At 32.1% G+C, this 25,257-nt stretch overlaps 1 pseudogene; it reads left to right on the forward strand.

Moving 5' to 3' along the window:
- Positions 1–13,001: 13,001 nt before the first annotated feature.
- On the forward strand, positions 13,002–15,121 carry LOC126768259 (uncharacterized; annotated as a pseudogene).
- Positions 15,122–25,257: the final 10,136 nt, after the last annotated feature.

Here is a 25,257-nt window from a genome sequence, read left to right on the forward strand (position 1 = left end):
ACATGATTATTATTTTTAATAGTCTTGAACATCTTTATAACCCGTGATAAACAATGCATTATCTTTTTTGTGTGCTCGGAAATAAAGTAAGTAGATAGGTATTCATAAAAATATATTCTTTATTATTTTTATTGTTTTTTTTTTTTTGTTAATATCAATGATTTAAAATTACAATTTTTATTACATACATGATACAAAACATATGTGATTACTTAATATACCCATATCCGATTTTTTTTTTCTCAACAAATTTTTGCAACTTAATATATTCATGCAACAGTACCTAATTCAAATCAATTCAATCAATGTGTGTAAATAAAATCAATTTAACATGCATGTATGATACAATGAACCACCTAACTGATTTTGGCCAAGCGCGTATTTCCAAGTGTATGACACCACAATTGACTTTTTTTCTTAACTCTCATCATCCGACGTGACCACTAATCCTACAAAACCAGAAAAAGTTCAAATATGATCAGTGGCTAAAAGTAGATACTATTCGAGGCACCACTACCTGCACACTACGAAATTTAAAAGAATGAAGCGAGTATTTCGCCAAAAAAAACAATAACTTTTTATTGTCCCGACCAGGACTTCTCAGTCTACAAGTAAGGCCTGAAGCCTTTTTTTTTCGCTGGATAAACACATTTACGTGTTTCCCCCACATGAGGTGGGGGGGGTATGTGGGACACGCCGGCGCTGAAGGCGCCGTTATACCCACGTCGTCTTGTCGGGGGACGTCACGGGATCGCCTGCGCATACTACCGTGCCGTCCCGATGGTTGGCCCGCCCCTGCGGGCCTCCAAATCTTAGGGGGTTCTCGGGGTACAGAGACCCCCTAGTTCCGGCGACACTCACGGTGGGAGGAGAAGATGCGCATAGCGCCGACGTCTTCCCCCCGGTCTTCTTCGGCGAAGCGGGTCCGCGGTGGCAAGTAAGTTAAGGCCTAAAATCGAACAGATGTAACATGTTGAACGCTTTTCTTTATGAATGGACGGTACTTTTACATAAATAAACTGACGCAACAGGGATCGAGGAACTGACTTAAGCTGAAAGATGCGATGCTTAATTCGATTTTATTTTGCTTAAGCTTCAATTGCGCAAGATTCAAGTCTTTGTCATGAACACAAACGAAGTCTTTGCGATTTAGTACCTACAGTAAAATAAATCTTAAAAAGAGAAAAGAAGCCTGGGGGAGGGGATTAAAAACAATCTATATTTACTAAAACTAATTACTACAATTAGTTTTTCTTTTCTCTTTGTTTATTTAGGGGTCGATATATTATATTTCATTAATACGTAACGTATTTTCGGAAGAAAAAAAAATGCTAAATGTTGAAATAAATGCTAAATGTTTTGATTTCTAATATTAGACTTACAAAATGAGCTGTATGTTTTCTTTAAAAATAGCCTTCGATTAAAGTTACATAGCTTTTATCGTTATTTCGTATATAAATTTTACAACAAGTGTGTGGAAATGCGCCTTTTACGGGTCATAAATACTTGACTGCTTCTGCTCAACCCCCACGTCTATTATTGCTTTAAACGAACAAAAAAAATTTAAAATACAAATTGCAGATGTGAATGGTTTAGAATATTTTTTTTTTATAATTTTCAAATTTTGGTAAAATAAAATATAATCTTTTGAGTAACCTAAGACCAAGGTTAATTTTGCAACACTTTACTAAGCTGTATAAAATTGAAAATATATTTTTAACTTTTGGTAATCAAATTAATTGAAGTCTTCGTAACGTAACGTAACATGTGACTGTCCCACTGCTGGGCTAAGGCCTCCTCTCCTTTTTGAGGAGAAGGTTTGTAGCTTATTCCACCGCGCTGCTCCAATGTGGGTTGGTAGAATACACATGTGGCAGAATTTCAATGAAATTAGACACATGCAGGTTTCCTCACGATTTTTTTCTTTCGCCGTCAAGCACGAGATGAATTATAATCACAATTTAGCTTTAAATAATAACACATGAAAATTCTGTGGTGCATGCCCGGGCTTGAACCCAAGATCATTGTTTAAGATTTACTTGTTCTAACCACTAGGCCGTCGGCGGATTTTTTTATAGACTATAGTTAAATTTAAACGTAAAATCAATGAATTTTAGCTTATTATAAAATATGCTTTTAATTTCATTTCGTTCATATAATTGTACAGTATTATATTTTTTTAATATTTAATAAAATATGGAATAATGCTATTAAAGTTGATACGTAGTCTGAATACAAAGTAAAATTGATAAACACAAAAAGCACATGAAAAAATATGTAGGAAGCAAATAATGATCGTCTTCCTTTAGTAAAAGTATTTCCCGTTATAGAAAACATTATTCAAATTTAATAAGCACATGATTGGATAATTCGTTTAGAGGTGTTTTCAATAGGTACATGTGCCTACATGATATACATAAAAACACACACAAATTCTCTAAATAATACAAGCAAACTCTATAGAACTCAATACGTCAATGTATTCAACATTTATGTTCTATAAATCAGCCCGATTACAATATACGTCCAAATGGGAAATTACAAATTGATGATGAGAACGAACGTCGATATCGTGCGGTCTCAAGGTTGATATTATCTATTAAATAAATTGATTTCTACAAAACAGTTTTTATGCTAAATAAAAAAATCAATATACATTCTTTTTTTAATGAAATTAAAATAATTATTAAAGAAAAGAGAATAATTAACAGTAACAACAAGCTGGATGAGACACGACTGGGATTGTAGTCAATTTAACTCATGACCAACTTTTCTCTCGGTGACACTTGTTTACATCAGTTTATCGAAATCCTGTTAGTATAATAAAATTCCATTAAAGTCGTTGGAATAGTTTTCCATTAAAATATATTATTTTGTAAAAAGGGATTACTGTAAGCGACAAATTAACTGCGTATCATGTTAAACTTAACTTATGTATCTTAGTCGAATTCTGATGGTACTGTCGCATTGTTTATGTCGTTTTGAATAAAATATTGTCAAAAAGAACAAAATCATTTTTTTATTAAAGGTTATCGAAATTCAAATAATTTGGATCCGCAAATATTCCAATGATTCTTTTTATATCTCATAATCGTATGATTTGATTATCAGAGCAGGACTCGCTATCTAGTAGTGGGCAAACTAAACAAATATTCATCTCTTATTTCAAACCATATATTTTTGTTTGTCGCTGACATAGTTGAATAATGTCAACAAAATGTCATAAGATTTAACACGATAGTGACTGGCGCCGCTTTGTTGCCCCATTGCCAAAAAGAGGCAGACATCTTGAATTGCAGAAGAAAAATGAAACAGGTTTTTCTTCCAGAGAAACTGTAATTCGACGAGAGCTGCTCTAATTCTTGTTATCATTTCACACGGTCCTTATTTAATTATTAAATTTAAGCACGATTGCCGTATACATGTATGTACGTACTAGTAATGGCAAACAAAATATAAAATAATATATATATATACATATATATTAAGTATTGCAGTTTTTGTTTCAGTGACTAAAAGGATATTGATCAATACGATAAATATTAAATATTTAATAGCCTACTCGTTCCAATTTCCTCAGGGAAAATGAGAGTTTTTCAATTCAAATCAATATATTATTTATTTCTTTATAGCGTTTTGTGACAAATACAGTAATTTGTCATACAGTAAAATTTATTATCACCATTTTTGTAAATCATTTTTTTTTGTAACTGTTATTTTTCAAGACAAAATTAAATGATTTATTACTTTACTAGTCATTATTAATAGCCACACCTTATCCTTATAGTAATTGTTATAAATTTCCAAAAATAAAGGCGAGTTCAATATTTATTTTTAATTTTAGGAGCCTTACAAAATTAAATAATTCATAATATTTTTGTACACATTGCCTTATAATATGTATATTGCTTCTATTACTATTGAAATACTAAATCTGATTTTATGATTAGAGTGTTTTTTTCTGTAGACATTTTGGATATGTTGTTGTTATCTTTTATCCCGTAAAGTTTTATCAGTGTTTGTTTGGACAGCGCCCAAGAATTTTCTCTTCGACGACGTTGACATACTTAGCTATATCTCAAAAAAAATACATAATAAAATAAACATATTATACAACCCATACCTATCCGCTCTGAAACGATGACCTATTATAATGTTTATGTAATTAACATTCATATCGATTAATTATCATTTCGATTAGCAGACTGCATAAAGTGAAAAAACCAACAAACAAACAAAAATAACTCTTCATAAAAGTTGTATAGAATTATATATTTTCTAAGTATTTATAAAAAAGGAGGGGGAATGAATCATAAATAGAAGGAATTGCCAGACACACAAAATGGTGTGAGTGCCAAGGTACTCACGAGAATTGATGCGTAAGCATGTAAGTTCATCACACGCCCACATTAAAGCTCTTACAATAACAAATCTTACGTTGACGTCATCTAACGCTCAAAACCTTACGCTGACGTCATCTGACGCTCAAACTCTCAGTTTGCCCCTGCCGAGCGCTAAGACACGGCTAAGATGTTTCACACAAATCAAGAATATTTGGTCGAATTTCGTTTAACAAAAAAAGGCGAATTCAAATCACTTACAAAATACCTACATTAAAATTATAGTTTTATATAAAATAATAATATTATATTATAAAACAATACCATTCAATTATTCAGTATGTAGTAAGTTAAGATAGCGTGTTTAATTCATGGCTCTGACGTGATAGACTTTCGATTGATTCGATTAGGGCTAATCTTTAGGCTGTCAATCTTTAATTAGGATGCCTAACGGTGCGTGAAAATAAACCTTTGTATTATATGTATTTGATAAGATATATTTTTCATTACAAGGTATTAAAATCAATCGATTAATATATTTATCGTTTAAAGTAACGCGTTGAATTTATTTTGTAAATTTTTATCTCGAGCGTGAATATAAAATTAGTTTTTTTTTAAACTGTTATAAAGAATGAAGAAAGAGCTAAGAAGCTGATTTTGAAGCAAACTGCGGTTGTAATAAATCAAATTAATTTGTCTTCACAGAATAGCGGAGTCGCAACACAAAAATACCCGGCTAAGGAGGGATGGCAGCATTTTGTATATCGCTTTTCACAATACGACGTCAGTGAATGATTATGTACATTACTCTTTCTTATTGTTTGCAGATTATTCTTCTTCCTGAATGTTGAAAACTTTGTACCTTTAGTTTTTTACTAAAATAATCATGTACAAACGACGTATACAAATGTGTAGGCAATTTCTTGTACCATTTTTTAATTTATTTTTATAGCAACAATTTACTTTGATTATTTTATTATTTAAAACTAATGTTAGATTTACGAATCAATATGAAGATTGAAAACCAACACAAGTTGCTAAAAACAAAGCCAAAGTCAATTTCGGTTGATAAATGTATATTTATTATTTAAAATTAATGTATAGTATTTAACTTGAAACAAAAAAGGTTACTAAATATTATAATTGCATTTGCGAGTACTGCCTCACAGCTCCACTTGGGTGTAATAGGAAGCGGGAGAGTATGCATTTATATCACATTTTATTATTAAAACTCACTCGTCCCAGAAGTAAAACCTATCTTTCCCCATTTTTGCTTCAGAATGTTACATATTAGATATTATGTTGCTCTTAAATTAGACTTTAAAACTTGACTCGTATTGCGCTCACCTACAAATACGTTGCTTATTTAATTTTATTTATATATATTTATTATATTTCTGTGCAGTTGTTAGTATGCGTTTTCTGATTATCCCTTGTAATATTGTTGTATATTTTGTAGAAAATGAAACAGCTTTTTGTGTTTAGATTACCTACGTCTTAAATAAACCTGTTAATCTGTTCTTAAGACCAAGCTATTAGTACTTAATGGAAGAAAAAGGACGTAGCTGTGGTATATTACAATATTAAAATCAATTTTTGACGTAATAACTCCTCTAGCTGAAGACAGAAAAAATATGCGAAGCTAGCGACCAACGTTCAGTAACGGCCTGGCACTGGAACGAAGACCGTTGAGACGTTATCTGGGACTACAACCGCGATCACATTAACATGCCATGATAACTTGATTTAAAGCACTGATCATGTGATTTAATTTTTATCAATATTTATTACACATTGATTTCTAAGTTTTAATAAAAGTATATAATACTTGAATATTTCCATCAGTACCTTGTAATATCAGCTGAAAATCAAGAATTTGAATTTTAGTATACAAACCACTTTACATGATGACCGTCAACATTTTAATCAATTTCTTTAACATCTGCTTCATAATAATAATAAGTAACATTACACTTATTTAAAGTGAAAGAAAATTCCTTTTCAATAAAAATCTGTGCGTTTTATTTGATCTACCTGTGGCTAAGGAAACCCATTTGGGAATTAGATAATTAAATATTTACATTACCTTACATGAATTTTGTTTCTCATTCAATACATTTTCAAAGAATGTAATTATAAAAAATTAAACAAACATATAATGAACAGAGTTATTTCCAGAAAGTAAATTTAATTAACTGTCTATATTATGTTTCATTCGAAAGTTTATTAATAAAGTCGTCTAATTAAATTCCAGCCACAGCGACAAATCTCAAGGACAAACCCGGTGGGATGGCAATCCGACACGACTGGAAATATATTAGGAGTAGAGATAACGTTTTTACGTGCTTTCCGAGGCACGGTAATATAACAATGCCAACTTTCTAACTCCGTGCTGTTATTGAGATATACTGCATCGTTGGTCTAGTGGCTTGATATAAGGCCGCAGATCCGGAGGTCCTAGGTTCAATTCCCAGGTCGGACCAATAAAAAATTATTGGGTTTTTCTGACAGAAAATTCTCAGTAGCAGCCCGGAGTCTGGAAGTTGGAAGTGTGTACACTCCCGTGCCTCGGAAAGCACGTAAAGCCGTTGGTCCTGCACCTGAACTCTTTCCGGTCGTGTCGGATTGCATGAGAGTGCATCTGTGTTTGCGCACACACTTGTGCACTATAATATCTCCTGCGTAGTTGGCTAATCTCTCTTGAGATTGGCCGCCGTGGCCGAAATCGGTCTGGATGACATTATTATTATTATTGAGATATTCATATCAGCTTATTACCAAATAGACAGTGCTTATAAATATATAAAAGGACTGAGATTTCAACGCAGAGCAGCAGCAGATAAATATTTGCATATGGGTTCTTTTTAAACAGTAGGTGAGCACTAAGGAAGGATTTAATTTATTTAACTGAAGGTAGTGATGATAAGTATGAAAATTTGTCTTTCAAAAAAAAACCTTTCATTTTTGAACAAAGAGCTATGGAAATTAGTATTAATCTATTCTTATTTTTTTTAATAGAATACCGCCGTAGGTAAGTGGTCTCCATCGCCTTATAATATATCCTTTTTTTTACGCAGTGTAAGCCTTCAGAAAAGTACCCATCGTGTTGACATAACGCAGTGCCCATAACCTATTGTAAGAAATGTTAACCATCGCTTAAATCACCAAGGCACCACCAACCTTGGGAACTAAGATGATATGTTCCTTGTGCCTATAATTAAACTGGCTCTCTCACCCTTCAAACCGGAATACAATAATACCAAGTACTGTTTTGCAGTAGAATATCTGATGAGTGGATGGTACCTACCCAGGCGAGCTTACGCAAAGCCCTACCACTAGTAAAATTACGACGCGACCAAAACCGTGGATAAAGAACTAGTATACCAATAAAAAAAGTTCTTTCGCACGGACACAAAAGTCTTTGGAAATTAATCCCTACTATTGTAACAGGATCAGCGAAGACAATAGTACCATACCTATCATTAAATGATTATGAATTAATGTAAAGAGTTTTTTTCCTGAACTGACAAAGCAAGTAATTTTAGCTTAATTGAAAACGTTAAATAGTTTACCTCTATAGTCAGTGTAAGCTACTAAATAGTGTAATTAATTAAACGTAACAATTCATTACATTCAGCTTTAGGTATTTACTTTTGATTAATTCGAATCGCCTATATTATGTATGTACGTATATTTATTGAACACGATAACGTGCGATTGATTGATTTATTTTTTTCAAATAATTATTTTTATTACTTATGGCAATGATAAAACAATTTTTTTTTTGTTTTTGTTAAATTTATACCTTTCGTTTTTAAAAGAACACAATTTCCTATGAAGTTATCGTTTGCAGTCACAATAAATAAAGCACAGGGAAAGACAAAGGAATGGTGTTTTTCTCATGGCCAATTGTATGTTGCCCTATCTACATTCGGGTGCGGCGAAAACCAATAAATATTAAAACAAAACAAACACATAATTAACAAAAATATAATTAAATTGCTTTATCATTATATATACTGAAATATTATAAGTCTGCTCTTAGTGACTTATTTAAGTTATACGCGGATGAAACCGCGTATTTTTCATATAATTGATATTTAATAGTCGATAAGTAGGTTATAATTTATTTTGATTATGATTTGGTGTAAACAATATGAACTTCGCATTTAACTCCCGCAGATCATATTCATCAATTATTATAAAACTACCTTCTGAATACATTTGAATAAATTTTTTTAGTAAGCTAAGAAAAGGTAATCTTAGATCCTATCATTCATGGGATACAGCGGCGCATTGATAGTGTAAGAAGTTTAAGCTTCCCAGTATTGGTGTCTATGAGTGATGATAACCACTTACTATCAGACGGACCATTTGCCTTTCTAAAATAAATTTAAAAAATATATATAGGCTATAAATATACTCGCAATCGATTCAAGAACCTTCATTACTTCTCAATCGCATTTTCCACCAATAAACATTAATAAACCATAGAAACACAGAAACATCTCACTCAAAACATGTCGATTTATCTTTGCCCATTATAAAATCGGAACCGTCCAAAATATCCACATGAATATTTAAGAATTATAAATAAATTGTCATGACATTTATTTTCTCATAGTTTTGACAGATTCATTATTTTAATATCATCTACATAGAGCTTGGACAAACTAAATCAAATAACATTAAATTAATTTATCAACTTTTCAGGTGAATCATGACGAAGGTAAAAAGCAATCTTTTATTCAACAAACCTTTATCCAAGTTTTGTTGCTGAAACAAGTTAATCTCGGTATAAACAATGTGGGGTGGTATAGCCTTGTTTAGCTAATGAAGCCTGACCTTCGCCCTAAAATATTAGCATTACAACGTCCCGTGGAATTCTACAATAGGTATCTCCGCAAAATATTTCCATCCCTACCTGAAAGTTTCTCACGCGATAAAATGAGAAAGCAAAACCCCGTTGTAACAAAAGCTTGTTGCGGTGACAAAATGTTCACGAATTTTTTCGGGATTTACAGATTACAAAAGACAAGTGATTTTTAATATTTTTTAATAGTATATATTTAATAGTATAGCAACCGTTCGGATGAAAAAAAACATTATAAAGCGGTTTTTTGTTTCTTTTTCGAATTTACATAAAATCTACTAATCCGATTGATATGAAACTTTTATACATTATTTTTATGTAAGAGATGGACAACGGTGGTTGAACTGATGGAAAATGTGGGCTGGTCATGTCTCCAGGCGCATTGATGACCGATAGATCCGACACTTGTTTAAGTGGAGACCACGCTTAGGCAAACGTAGTGTAGCGCCCTGTGGCAAGGTGGACCAACGATCTAAAAAAGGTACGAGATGAGAGAGAGATACAAGATCGGGATGATTGGCATTCGATGGGGGAGGCTTTCGTCCAGCAATAGACGGTAAAAGTCTGAAAAAAATACGCTTACTATTATTACGTTTATTTTCCCATTTATTTTAAATATAAAACGCTCACTTTCTTAGATTTATACAACCTACAAATCTTACTTACAAAGTTTTCTTACATCTTTTATAGTTTGGCAGCATTCGTTTGAAAAGCACATAGACCGATAATTTTCCCTTCGAATACGTTAGATATCAAAGAGACTTCGAAGAGATAACATGAAAATGGTTACTGTGACTTATGTATCAAGTTAATGCTTGTATCTACTCACGAGGGAATTTTCCGCTGCTCATCTCATTCTGTATATTTTTTGTATGATCAAATATCTCGATCTAAATGTTTTGAATAATGACACTTAAAATAAGCTTGTTCCAAATTACTTTTTTATTTATAAATTTTTCTTCATATTTGTAGTCAAAGTTGAAATTTTACTATTAAACCAAATATTGTTTATTATTCGATTCTATTTTATTTTAATTTTCAAAGGTATATCAGCTGCGTATAACGAGATTAAAAGACATAAAATCATATAAAGGTCTTAATTAAATTATTTCGTTAAAAAAACTATTGACATATAAATACTTTTTATCCGTAACCGTAACAGCCTGTGAATGTCCCACTGCTGGGCTAAAGGCCTCCTCTCCTCTTTTTGAGGAGAAGGTTTGGAGCTTATTCCACCACGCTGCTTCAATGCGGGTTGGTAGAATTCACATGTGGCAGAATTTCAGTGAAATTAGACACATGCAGGTTTCCTCACGATGTTTTCCTTCACCGTAAAGCACGAGGTGAATTATAATCACAAATTAAGCACATGAAAATTCAGTGGTGCTTGCCCGGGTTTGAACCCACGATCATCGGTTAAGATTCACGCGTTCTTACCACAGGGCCATCTCGACTTTTTTTTATACTTTTCATATTATTTTTAAATAAATAATTTTTATTTAATGTCATTTATTCGGATATTTAAAACTTTTCATTTATATAAAACATATTATGTTATTGTTAATCGGCACTCAGTCATTAAATACCATAATAGTGCAAAATATTTAAACACACAAGGCGAGGCATCTTAGGCACTCCCCACTGGTGATAAGAAGGCTGATTCATTAATGGCCCAAAGAATTTGAATTGCTCTTTAACGGGAAAATGTTGTGAGTATTCATTGAGTTATAACGTACTAGTACATTATAACTTAGTGCTCTTGTCACCTTTCCCTTTAATTTTTAATTTTGATATATGTATATATCTATTTGCATTTTTGAATTGAATATATTTTTATTTCGTGGTTAACTATAAGTATAGCAACTTTTACTATTAGACCTATTAATTTTTAAACTTTTGATTTGTAATTATTTTATGTCATGTTGGTGATCCTAAATTAATAAATAAATACGAAATAAAGTGAAGTGATATTTCACTTAATAATAATATTCGGATGCTCAAAAATGCATTTGAATAAATAGTAGAAAAAGTAAAAGTTTTTTTTAATTAATCAAAATAATTAAAATGATAACTTCTAATCAACTGAAATGATATTATGTCTTCCTTACCAGTCAGTACACTTATTATAAAAAATGTATTATTATAGCAAATATCGATTAATTTTAAATTATCTTTATTATCAACAATTAGCATGTACCGGGGGCGTGTTTATATGAAATCATTGTATTATCAAAATTGATGGGCACGCATGACGACGTTCCCTGACAAATCTCGATAATCCCAAGATTAGTAAGATATAATACAAGTCACGATTAAAAGCCTGTTAAGCTAAACAATAGAGAAGAAATTTGAACTTATTATGTAATTTTAACTATCCGTTTTTTTTTTTTAATTTTGTACATTTTTAATGTAAATATTATTATATATATTATGATAAGATGTTTTGGAATATTAAGGTTTGAATGATTTATACAATACTGATTAATGAAAACAATATAATTAAATCATATTAATGGTAGTAATAGGATAAAAAATGCAAGTATTTTAATTGATAATATTTAAAATTGTATTAATATATATACAACTATATATATTTAAAAAAATATATAATCATACGTAATTACGTATGATTATATATTTTTTTTATTTAAAAATTATTCTTATAACTAATAAAATACCATCCAACCGTAATTTCATAGTAATAAGAGACCAAGAAAGAGAGAGAGAGGGAAGGGAGAGAATCACAAATTCAGCAGCAAAACCAAGTTTTCACGTCCATGATTTGTGATAACTCGTGAGAAACCTGCACATATCGGGAGAAATTCTCCATTCCCATGATTGTATTACCATGTTCCACGTTTCCCAGCGATATTAATCCTTAAAACCACGCTTATATGTCCTACTGCTTGTTTCATTCATCATTAAGTGTCCCTAAAAATGTTCATGCTTGGCGTGAATAAGCGTGAACTTAAGGAACCATTTATTGAATTCCAAAAACTTCCCGAGTATTTTCCAAAAACTTCTTAAAAAAACACCGCAATTTAAACTTTTAACCCTTATGTGAAAGGTTTGTATAACTTGTATAAAACATAAGAGATATATTCCTTAAAGTATTATCTTCTCAAGAAACGAAATTATATCGCTATTTGAAATTCAAGTTATGAAAAAGAAAAGATGTTAAGAAAAAGTGATGAAAAGTAACTTAAAAGTTTGTTGGAATTCATAAGTTAAAAAAAGTGTGATGTATGTATGAAAGAATTCGAAGGAACATAAGGTTTTTACCTAAAACTTTTGGGAAAAAGTATCGCAAACAAATGGTAAATAAAATATTTTTTTAAATCCTTATATCCTTTTAAATAAATGTAAAATATATAAAAAGTAAATGTTCGTTTATTGGCGTTTTTTAAAACAGCTATTAATCAAAAATGAAATAACATTTCACACAGATAAAGTCGCGTAGCCATACACGTAATAAGCTATTACAAATTTAATTACAGAAATAGGTAAATGTCAATGAAGGTGAATAGGTTAATATGCCCAAAATACAATTTATAAATGTCACCAATTTTGAAATGAAATCCTAAGACTTTATCATAATCATTTACTATATAATAATTACATATAATCTTCTTTATCTTGTCTCCGATGTCATAGATTTGTTTTTAATTTTTGGAAAGATATGGATATCCTATAAATATCATAAGCAAACATGATGTCAGTGACACTGTTCCACACAAGTTGCCGACGGGCTTTTGTTTTTGGTCGTCGCAACGTACACCTGACCAACGATGATTCGCTTGATTCTTGCGATCACATCTGTCACCTTAGCCGTGAGCGCCATTCCAGCCACGCTACCAAACCCTGCGGAATTAGCCTTCAAATTAAGCGAAGAAGAGTTTGAGGACTACCTTGATAAGTGGCTTGAGATTGAAGAACAGAAATGGGTTAATGTATCATCAACTGCTACAACACGCAATGGTAAATAAATGTCAAATTACCAGTTTTGGTAAGAAGTGTATATATTTGAAATTTAAAGTTATCTATTATTTATTGATCTATTACAGCATGTACTTTGCGGGTAAACGGTGACTTTGGAAATCCTCAGCCAGTCTATATCCATAGATCAAGAAATACTTTCTTGACACCTTCTGGAAACAGTGGTCAAGTCCGCCTCAATGCTAATGAAGAAATCATCGTATCCTGTCCAGGACCAGGTCGACTCATTCGTCATCCCAATATTATTTCAAATGTTCAAACTGCTGTAAGAAAATTACTTTTTTTCTAAGTATGCGTCATTTTATATTTGAAGTGAATATAATTATTTGAATATTTTTTATTTAGAATGCGAGATGCGTTAGCGGTAATCTCGTATCAGGTGCGGGATGGTTAAATGGAAATAGAGCATTCCGACAATTGACGTGTTCAAATCATCCTTTCTTTGAAGCCCAGCAAACGAACCAAAGATGTTTCAATAACAACATTGTCATTAGGTATCCCTATTAAATTATTATAAATATAACTATATAGTGGTAAATTGTATATATTTTATTATATATTATTTAAACGCCTTGTAGGTCAGGATTTATTGTTAACAATGTCTTTCACACTGTATACTGGTCCTGCTTCGACCGAAACCGAATGGAAGTTTTATACGTTTGGTATAACCAAAACCCTACTCATGCCGTTCACCAAACTGGTGTCGACAGACCAAGCTGGCTACGTAAGTAAATATTTAAATATTTTATAAAAAAATATTATGTTATTTTAGTTAAATAAGGGCTGATCTATATTTTTTATTAATTTCAGCGGGTTCATTCTTCCCTGGTGTTAACATAAACAATGTCTACACACAAAATAACCAACGAAATGTCATTGGAAGATTGGTTGGAACCAATATGGTGGGCCGATACATCACTTCTACTCAGTTCTTAACCCGTGGTCACCTCACTGCAAAAAGTGACCACGTATTTGCACCTGCACAGCGATCTACTTTCTTCTTTATTAACGCTGCACCACAATGGCAACCATTCAACGCTGGTAACTGGAACAACCTTGAGCAGGTATTATTTTGTGGATTCTTACTTATACATACAAATAGTCTTATTAACAATTTGCATAATGATTTTTTTTCTTATTGGTAAAGTAATAGCCTACTACTAAGTAATAAGTATTTACGGTTTCGTATTATCTTATAAAGTCAATACTACAGCCTTTGAATGTCCCACTGCTGGGCTAATGCTAAAAGTTTTAAAATTTTCATTAAACATTTTTGACAAAAAGACAATGAGGTTTCCTTATACTCGTATGTGTCAATAAGCTTAACATTGGTTTCGGAAAAATAATGTTATTAAAAAATACTACTAAAGTTTTTCTCGATATTCATAGAACCTTCGCAGAAGAATTGGCGCAGCTGGATACAATACCGTCATCTACACTGGTACCTTCGGTGTAACCCAATTACGTGACGGCAATGGACGTTTTGTAAATATTTTCTTAGAGTCCAATAATCGAGTGCCGGTTCCTCAATATTTCTACAAGGCAAGTATTGCTTAAAATTGTTTAATGATATTTTTATTAATTATGTGTCCTTATTGATAGTTTATACTTATTTATTATTAAATAATAATATTTGGTACTAAAAAAAATACGTTCTTAGGTCGCTTACGATGCATCTAGACGCCGTGGTACTGCCTTTATTAGTATTAACAACCCTTACTACACTTTGGCTGAGGCTCGAGGATTACAATTCTGCACGGATAGATGTCGTAATAACGCTGCTTTCAACTGGATCAACTGGCAGCCTGATCGCGTCGACATCGGCTACAGTTTCTGCTGCACAATCGCTGACTTTAGACGTCGTATTAGCCACATTCCAAACTTCGACGCTTCTAATGGTCTTCTTTCTTAAATACAATCGGAAATGGGTACATGATCTAAAAACAATGCTAAAAAAGTTTGTACAATTAAAAAAAACAGAATCTAGCCTATAGTTAATTTTAAGGAAATAAAAATATTTCTATCAATTAAATCTTTATATTTAAAGTATATTTTTGTATTAGCGTTTCTCTTATCACGTAATTATAAATTGAAGCGGAAATTAAGACATTACAACATTATCGCAAATATTCGTCATACATGGTACTGATGCATGGATTATATATCAACCATGTCTTTGGATTAATCAATTAAATAGTCATTATTTATTGTATTTGAGATTAGTCAATCTGTTAAAAAGATTTTTACTTAAAATAAAATTTATAATAAGTAAAAAAAAACTCGCACTAGGCACACTGAAACACCATTTTCGTTTATGTTATATAATATTATATTTGAATCTAATTCTTTACTTAGTTTGAACGATGACATGTCAGACTATTGTGTAGTTATGCAAACGATATGAAATAAAGTCACTTACCAAGAATATTCTATACGCCCTTTGGTCTAGGATATCTTATAAATATCTCCTGCTCGGAGAAGACGCAGTCAAGATCGTTTCGGCCCTCCCACAGATCTGACGCACGGGGCTTAACCCAGGGGTCATGGATGCGCGAGGTGGAGGCCTCGCGTGTGCTATTTCAGACGGCAATATCCTCATTTCCGGCAGGGCGAGGCTTTTACAGCCGGCCCACTAGGAGGCAAGTGCGAGGGGGCGAGATTACCTTCGCCCCCTGAGAAGAGCTCCACTGAGCCACGAGAGGGGCCACGGATGCGTTATATCAAAATGATCCCGCAGCCTCTCCGATCCGTGCCGAGAATGGCCATCACAGTGGTTTAGTGGGTAAGAATCCCGGTTCGCCCTCTAAGAGAGCCGGGTACTTTTCTGAAGGTTGCCACTACGTGAAAAAAAAGCATATCTTATAAAGTCAATTAACCCGAAGATCTGGGATCAAGCCCTTGGTCGAAACCGTAAATACTTATTGGGTTTGTTTTTCATTAAAGAAAGAGAGAAATATTTCTCTTCGGTCTTGTCGAATTACCATTCTATCAGATTATGACAGTGGGGGACTAAAATATTCACCAGCGCTTGCCCACACATATACTATGCAAAGCTCCGTTAAACTTTACCGCCACGAAATGCTTACGGCATTTTGTTGATACTTCTTAAATATATTATTTATTATTTCATCATCCACAATATAATTATTGCAGATGAACGTCTCGAGCTGTATTAACATCGCCAGGGGCTTATTACCTAGGAATTTAACTGCCAAGAATTAATTTGTCTGAGACCTTTTGTATTATATTTTTTACAACCTATACTTATTTACCAGAAAGCGCTTTTGTTTATATATATTTTTCTTGTTAGAATAATATTTATAAAATATTTACTTTAATTTTAAATAAATGTTGTAAATTTAAATGAAATATAGCATAGATTTTAGAAAATATTCGGTCGAAATAGCTCGATGATCTTGAATAATCTTGATTGTGAATCTTAATTGAAGATTCAAGTTCTTGATTAGAATTTACTTAAATGTATTTAATTTTGTCCTCGAAGATAAAAGAATAATTTAAAGATTTTACATGAATATGCCACATGTCTCACATCTATCATAACGCTTTTGACGCCGCGCCTCTCCCGGTAGCGATTCCGTGCCGTTACACGGCGGCCGGTGCCGCATCGTAGACCACGGCCCAAAACGTCAATAATGACAACGAATGAAATGTAAAACGCATTTGTTTAAAACCTTCCCAGTTAACTGCAGTAACTTCACCTGCCTTATATTGATTTTTATTTGAAATATATTTAAATATATATTTAATTATATACGCTTAGTAGAGTTTGTATGGTTAAAGGCACAAATTCCAACAACAAATAATCTGATTCAGGAAAGTGGTATAAATGTAACTTCGTTCTACAACCCTAAGAGGCGAAGTAGTATATATATACTATATTGGTATAAACGTATATTATAATATAAATTAGTATATTCTGAATTAAGAGACGTAGCGGATAAGTTGCAAGAAAGCCGCCTACATAAGTTTGGCCACTTAAGACACAGACCACCGGACTATGTCGGAAACCGATGGCTTGCCCTAATCATGAAGGTCCTACATCTCGCGGCAGGCGCAAGAAGCACTGTCTGACATCGGGAGAGACGACACGAGTAGGCACATAAAATTGTTAAATTAAAAATTATAAAAAAAAAAATAATATTTATATTTGTAGGGTGGAATTATTCCTATTCTATAGGTATATCTACCTAATGTTACTGAATGTAATGTTAAGGCTTGTATAATATAAAAAGTCCCCTGCTGCGTTAGTCTGATTATCATCCTAATCTCTGTAGTATACTACTTTACGAGGATGGTTAAGGTCTATAATTAAGAATTATTTTGTGCTAAAAAAATATTTTGACTACATTTGTCGATTAATAGCAGGTATAAAACTAAAGGTTTTACTTTGAACCGAAGTGTAAAGCCGAAAGCGTAATCTTACTTCTGTTAAAACATCTAGTGAAAAGATAGCGCGTTAGAAGTCTTCAGAAAAATATACTCTTTTATTCGGTGAAAGTAACCACATGACAACGAAGCATGATGATTACGATTGCGTCACTTGGAAATTTTATTTTATCGATCATGCTTAGTCTATTGCATTTCAGTACGTTTTTTTTTCCAGTAAATAGGTGGTCATGAAATAAACCTCACTGACGTCAATGCTCTGAACAAAAAAAGTTGACTCAGAGAAATCTAGCATACTTTTTGTCTTTACAAATAAAGTGTATTTAAGGGATACACAAACGATTCTATATCAAACTTCCATTGCAAAATAAATCATGTATATAAAGTGTTGCAAAGCACAAAGAGAAACTTCAAATTAAAATGAATGTTCGCCCAGAGATCGAATTTGACCATAATCATTAAATTTAAAATTTAAATTCCAAAAAAAAATATAAAATGTTTTTCTACTTTTTATTTCATTTTTATTTCTTGTTTCTTGTATTATAAATAACAATAGCTCGTCAATAGCTTTTTTTTTACGTGTTTCTCTTACATGATGTATGTGGGTCTCACCGGCGTTGAAGGCGCCGGAATACATACTACAAAACCAGCGGTACCCACTCAGTCTTGTCGTTGGACGTCACGGGATCGCTTGCGCATACTACCGTGCCGTCCCGACGGTTGGCCCGCCTTTGCGGGCCTCCTAATCCTAGGGAGCTCTCGGGGTACAGAGACCCCCTGCCCCGGCGATACTCGGTGGGAGGAAAAGATGCGCATAGCGCCGATGTCTTCTCCCCGATCTTCATCGTCAAAGCGGTTCAAAGGAGGCACTCTCCTCACGCTTCCGCTCCGCGGCCTCCTTCTACGACAAATCGACTCACAAATTATTGGTTGACCGTACCGAACTGATTTGTCATCGTCTATATATATATAGATTAAAAAATATATGTATACAAATTGAAAATTATTTCTCTAATAAAAATATAAGATAAAATTTTGTTTCAAAATAACTTATTAGAATACTTTTACGAAAGATAAGATGGAGGAACTTTTAAACATATGTATATATGTTAAAAAATTTTAACCAGAAACCAGAGAAGTATATACATACATATGCATATATACCCTTCTGATTTCTGGTTTATATCTTTATTATTTTTATAAGAGTCAAATTCATTTACATGAGAACATAGCACTATATTTAAAATTAACACACATTATATGCAAGTGTGCAAAAGTACTTCAATACTCTACTCTTATTACATACCTATAACAAGAAACTAAATCATGTCAAGATTAATCATCATAAATACCTTACTTTGTTAATATCTAATAAAACTGTACAGAACTTTTTGCAACAAGTTTCGCTCATAATAAAGCTCATAAATTATAATATATAAGTTTTAAGAAACGAGCACATTGGCGTCGCTTCACCCTCAGACATATTAGTTGTTTAAAGAAATATTTTACCATTTTTTTATATTATATTTGTTTTATTATTCGCTCTTTTTAAAGATACTTGTTCGAAACCTCCTTTTAGCAAGTGGTGACGTCTGGTCTTCTAATGTCCTAGAACCATTGCTCCGTCCCCGGATTACCTCCGAAACACAACGCAGATTTTATTTTTATTGTAAATTGTATTAATTCCCCCCCTCCCCTTGTCTGGATACGCGGTGAAAGGTACTGCTTATCACGTGATAATATTTGTTGAAAAAACTTAAATAAGTCCATATTTTTTAAATTAATTATGCATTTATAAATCAACATATATATTAGTGTACTTAAAATGTGTTTATTTGTGTGTAAAATAATAAAAATATTATTATATAATAAAAAAATAACAATTAAATACTTAGTATATTTTAAAATTATTTTAATTAAAATGGGAGGACATCTTATTATAGCGCACTAATATTTAATATGTTACTTTTACTTTTTATTATTATATAACCTATTTAATTATGCCACTGCATACATATCTTCATTATCTACAATTTTTGCTCTAAATACCAGGCATCTTTTAATTTACCACTTAACTTTAAATTAAGGTAAATAATCTAAGTGTAGTTAACAATACATTAGTAGAAACTACTTAAACTACATACAGTGTAACCCTAAAAATGTTAATTTTTCAATATTTTAATTTTTATTAAAATATTGTATTTATTTTACCTAATCTAACCGGTTTATAAAATAAATTACGGTTATCGAATCGGCATTCATTGTTTCGACATTTATTATCTATGCTGTTTCAGAGATGGCAGCATGTTGGTGTCCTTTTGATCGTTGAGCAGGCGCCGGTCGCTTACGACGCTGTCAGTTTTAAACGATTAAATATATTCCTTTTTATTATATACAAAATTATGTTAACGGAGGGTTACCTACGTAATCTACTTTGTAAAACTTATTTGAGAGGTTCGGGTTACCAAACCTCTTTGTATCAAAACCGTGCCACGTGCAATATAAGGCGTATATTGCCTTATTTCATATTTAAACACTCCTGAGGGAGTGTTTATTTTTCTTAATTTTATATATACTTTGTATATTGCATTACAAAGTAATATAATATTGTTCGGTGGACTCAACCGAGGAATTGTTGCCGATTTGGAGCTGTTGAAGGCTCTGCTGTTTTATGAAGGAGAAGCTGCTTGTGCAGTGGCCTGCTGTTGCTCTGGTGCTATTTGCTGCTTCGCACTTTTATTTGTTTGCTCACTCATTGTAACACTACTTTCAGGGCTTGCACTATCCTGCTTACTTATTTATTTATATCTATCACTTAATTTTAACCGATGCCAACTCACCTACAACTAACTTGTAATATTTTATTGTTTTAATGTTAACTTAATTGACCAGATACTGTCAACGGCCCACCCCCTGGTTTTTGTTATGTTGTCAATTTTATAATTAAAATTTTATAATCTTTATGACGAGTTTTATTAATGTAACGGTCTTGGTGGAACGAATCCCGTACACACGAGAACCCCGTGACAAAAGTTAACTGTATATTTAAGATAGCATATTTTTGTAACGTATATTGGCAAAAAATTTACAGGTTCACCTATAAGTGATATAAATATAGGTGATAAGCACAAGCCCATAATGACGTACGCGTAATGACGGCTTCAGAGTACTGTTGTAGCTGCCACGTTTCAACAGTGCATTTGAGGTATTTGCGGAGCTCAGATAGATACTTCCTACGCAATAATAAGAAAATGATCTGCGTCTATGATGAGACTGTTACTTAGTAACCAGTACTTTATTCCGAACACCTTCGTAAGTAAGATGGAAAATCTATTTATCAGCACCGGTGCAGATACATACGCCCACTAAGTACTCAAAGTCTAGATATATAAATGAATATAGTAACAAAGTAGAAAAAAATTACATACTAACTTGGGTTGAAAATTTGTTTTTTTTTATTACTAATATAATATGAATTGAAGAGATCTGTAAGAAATTTACATAATTATTTTTAATATGAAAAAATACAATAAATTACAGGATTCGTTAAACGTTATATTATGTATCTAAAACAGATTCTCTCATTTTCAGTAACTGTACAGGGTCGTGTAAGGTTCTGTTTCGGATTTGCCAAAAGGAAGTAAGTAAGTTCGCGGAAGTAGGTACATATCCGATTCGATTCGAACCTGAGCTGTTAAATATTGTGATAAATTAACATTATACGATTAAAAGAAAGTCTAACTATAATGCTACTATGAAAAGAGTTATTTCTGAGTTTCTTGTCCGATCTTCTCGCTAAATTCAACATTCTCACATCAAACGATCTAAAATGGTGATTCAAAATAGCTTGTAATAATAGCTTATTGAATAAGAAATATATTTCAATTTTGTTAGACGGTATGAAAAGCTTTACGAGCTTACATAGAATTTATATTAAGCGACGTATTACTTTTATATATCAAACATCGTTAAAAGTAATAAATAATATTTTAATGAATACAAAACAAATCTTTGAACAGACACTCGTTTCAATAAAATATAATTAAAAACGTAGCGTGAATATTTTTCTTCGTGCAAGAAGCTGAACATTTTCTGCGAAACGGCCAATATTACTTTGTAAAATTGAACTACTTTGTTGAAAAAAACAGAGAATTTTTTTAACAACATATAGATTTTATAACATATTTATAATATATTGGAGATTATTTTTAAATGCTATACGCATTTCGTAGTGTTTTCGAATTAATTTAAGCGAGTTTTGTTGCTATTAGTTAGGGCTGCCATCTCTAAAACCTGCTCCCCAGAACCGGAAGCGTAAGTTCTCCGGATTTTGCAGCTTACACCCCGGACATTTCAATACTTTTTTCATTTGCTTACATCTTGATTAAAATATATTTTATTCCGTACTTGATAGAAGAAAACTTTAATTTTAATCCTCTTTTGTTGCATGAAATAGTGTGTTTTATCGTTCTTGTGACGATGAGCGAGTAATTTTGCTTTGTTTTTAACCTTCTTAGGTATTAAATAAAAGATAACTTTTTATTTTTCCATACAATTAACAATATTACTTCAGTTTTAAAAAAACTTAAATCTTAAATCAAATCCAGAAAGTTATAATAACTTAGACTAAGGAACAATTTTAACAGTCTTACATGTTTATTTCTTTATATTACAAGAAACAAAATACAATTTGTTGTTTTCATTCATAGATCTATGTAACTAAATTAAATCAATATTTAAATCAAATAAAACAATACTTCTTAATTATTTGGCAACTCTTACAGTAATAACATTTGATTTTAAACTTAAATGACTAAATTATTAATTTTAACTTTTTGGTAACACTTAATGTACCTAAATAAATACACACTTAAATAAATTCTCAATCCGGGTTGCACCCGGACTACAATTTAAACCCCGCCCGGACGCTCCCCGGACGTCTTCCAAACTAGGACAAATCCGGGGAAACCCGGTCGGATGGCAGCCTTACTATTAGGTATAGAATACTTTTTAACTCATTCATTTCATACTTTTCAAATTCTGCAATACCTCTTATAATTGTCTTACAGTATTTTGTAATCTTAAGTTTTTGTTTGTTTAAAATGAAACTCAAGTGGATGAGGACGTTCCTCAGTCAGAAGTCTTACCGTGGGGGTAAGTCAAGATGAAAAAATCACGATATAACGAACTCCGATACACCCAGAACACTTTCTCCATTAATGTAAACTACAGGCTTACATCTGTCTCTTATGCTGATATTCAAGTTCTTGCAGAACAAGTACTTTTAAATGGTCATTTTTTAGGAATAAATTTAATATAAATATACCACTGATTCGGAATGGAGATACTATCGAGGAGAGTCGGCAAGAAACTCAGTATTTATCCGATAATTAAATTGCATACGTATATTGATTAATTGCATTTAAATTAACATTTTTTCTGCATGAAAATCAATGAATACTACCTTCATGCATTTATGTATATAATATACATAGCATATAATACATAATATGTATATATAATATTTTATGTAATAAAAATATAACGCCTGTACGTTTATGTCGCCGACAAGTTGTACCCGAAACTTGTTATCACTATTACAGTGCCCGCATAGTGGTTTATGTAAAAAATCGTCTACTATGAGTTTATTACTTCTCACGTTTTCCACATATCCTACTGAGGGTCGTTATACTCAGCTTCGTTATATTTATACTAAGCGTCGAACATCGGAATCGATTACTATGAAATAACAATAAATTCTTATAGCTACTTTCTGTGTTGTAAATGAATAGAGGAGAGTGAAATTTCCTTTTACGAATTTCATGATACAATAGGGTTTTGTTTAATGAAATTTGATATTACTTAATTAAACATCGTTCAAATATTACACAAATGAAAAATCGTTAGTCTGGGCGCTTTTGTGGTGACCATCAGAATTAAAACAACCCAAACCTTGTTTGACAGACTAAACCACAAGAGTGGATGACTTTACAATATATATTTTTTATTATATGTACATGTATTAAATTGAATCATTATTTACAGAACAGTAACAGCGTGCTAATGTTCCACTGCTGGGCTATGGCCTCCTCTCCCTTTTGAGGAGACGGTTTAGAGCTTATTCTACCACGCTGCTCCAATGCGAGTTGGTGGAATACACATGTGGCAGAATTCAGTTAAATTAGACACATGCAGGTTTCCTCACGATGTGTGTGTGTGTTTTTCTTCACCGTCAAGCACGAGATAAATTATTAACACAAATGAAGCAAATGAAAATTCAGTAGTGCTAAACCCAGGCAGGTTTGAACCCAAGATCATCGTTTAAGATTCACGCGTTCTAACCACTAGGCTGTCGGCGCATTTTTTTATAGTCTATAGTTAAATTTAAACGTAAAATCAATGAATTTAGAACCATTGAGCCGAATCATTATTTACATAAGAATAATTTACATTGTGGGCCTAAATTAGTAATAGTAAGCAAAATTTAAAATACCGTAGAAATTATAACGTCTTGGAATGACGTCAGATCACAGAGTCCACCTCCTTCTACGAGTAGCACGAACATCTGTACACAAAACACGAGGTTATCGCCAGTCGGCGATTTTGGATATATCCGTTATCCTCAAATAAACTAAAATATGTAGAACAAAATATGTTAAAATATGTAAAACTCATAAAATAATAAGTAGTCATTAGTAAAATATATTTGTAAAACCTTGGTAATTTTTTATATGATAGGCAGTAATCGCGACACTTCATCAAAATCGATTACTCTGTATCACAGTGGGTTACTTTGAGCTTGTTTCGTCGTTTTACAATCAACATTTTTAGATCTTAATTTATAAAAAAAATAGATTTGTTAAGAAATGTATCGTTAATATTATAATATATGAATACATTTATAATATATATAATAAATATATTTTTATTTTTGAGATACATTATGAATAATTTAACTTAATAAAAGTACTGGTGGTAGAGCTTTGTGCAAGCTCGTCTGGGTAGGTACCACCCACTGATCAGATATTCTACCGCAAAACAGCAGTACTTGGTATTGTTGTGTTCCGGTTTGAAGGGTGAGTGAGTCAGTGTAATTACAGGCACAATGGACATAACATCTTAGTTCCCAAGGTTGGTGGCGCATTGGTGATGTAAGCGATGGTTAACATTTCTTATAATGCCAATGTCTACGGGTGTTGGTGACCACTTACCATCAGGTGACCCATATGCTCGTCCGCCTTCCTATTCTATAAATAAAAAAAAAAAAAAAGTTGTCTAGAAAAGATCACTGTAAGTGTAGGTCTGCTCCGCTCCGCCTCCGCATGCTTTGCAATTTACCTGTTTTTCTTTTTGTATTACCTATATATTTTTTGTAAACTGTGGTGTACTTACATAAATAATACATAATAATTTTTAACAAATTTTATATTTATAAAATAATTTTACAAGTAATTTAATTAATGCATTAGATTAGTACGTCAATATATATTTGTCATGAGTAATCGATTGAGATATGATTCAGATATAAAAGTACAATTGGAATTTACAATTTAAGATTTGATATGAAAATTAATCTTTTCTTAATTGCTTAATAATAATATATAACACATTAAATTTCAATTATTTATAATCTCAATATAT

This window comes from Nymphalis io, chromosome 4 (genome assembly GCF_905147045.1).
Source record: "Nymphalis io chromosome 4, ilAglIoxx1.1, whole genome shotgun sequence".
Classification (NCBI taxonomy): Eukaryota; Metazoa; Arthropoda; class Insecta; order Lepidoptera; family Nymphalidae; genus Nymphalis; species Nymphalis io.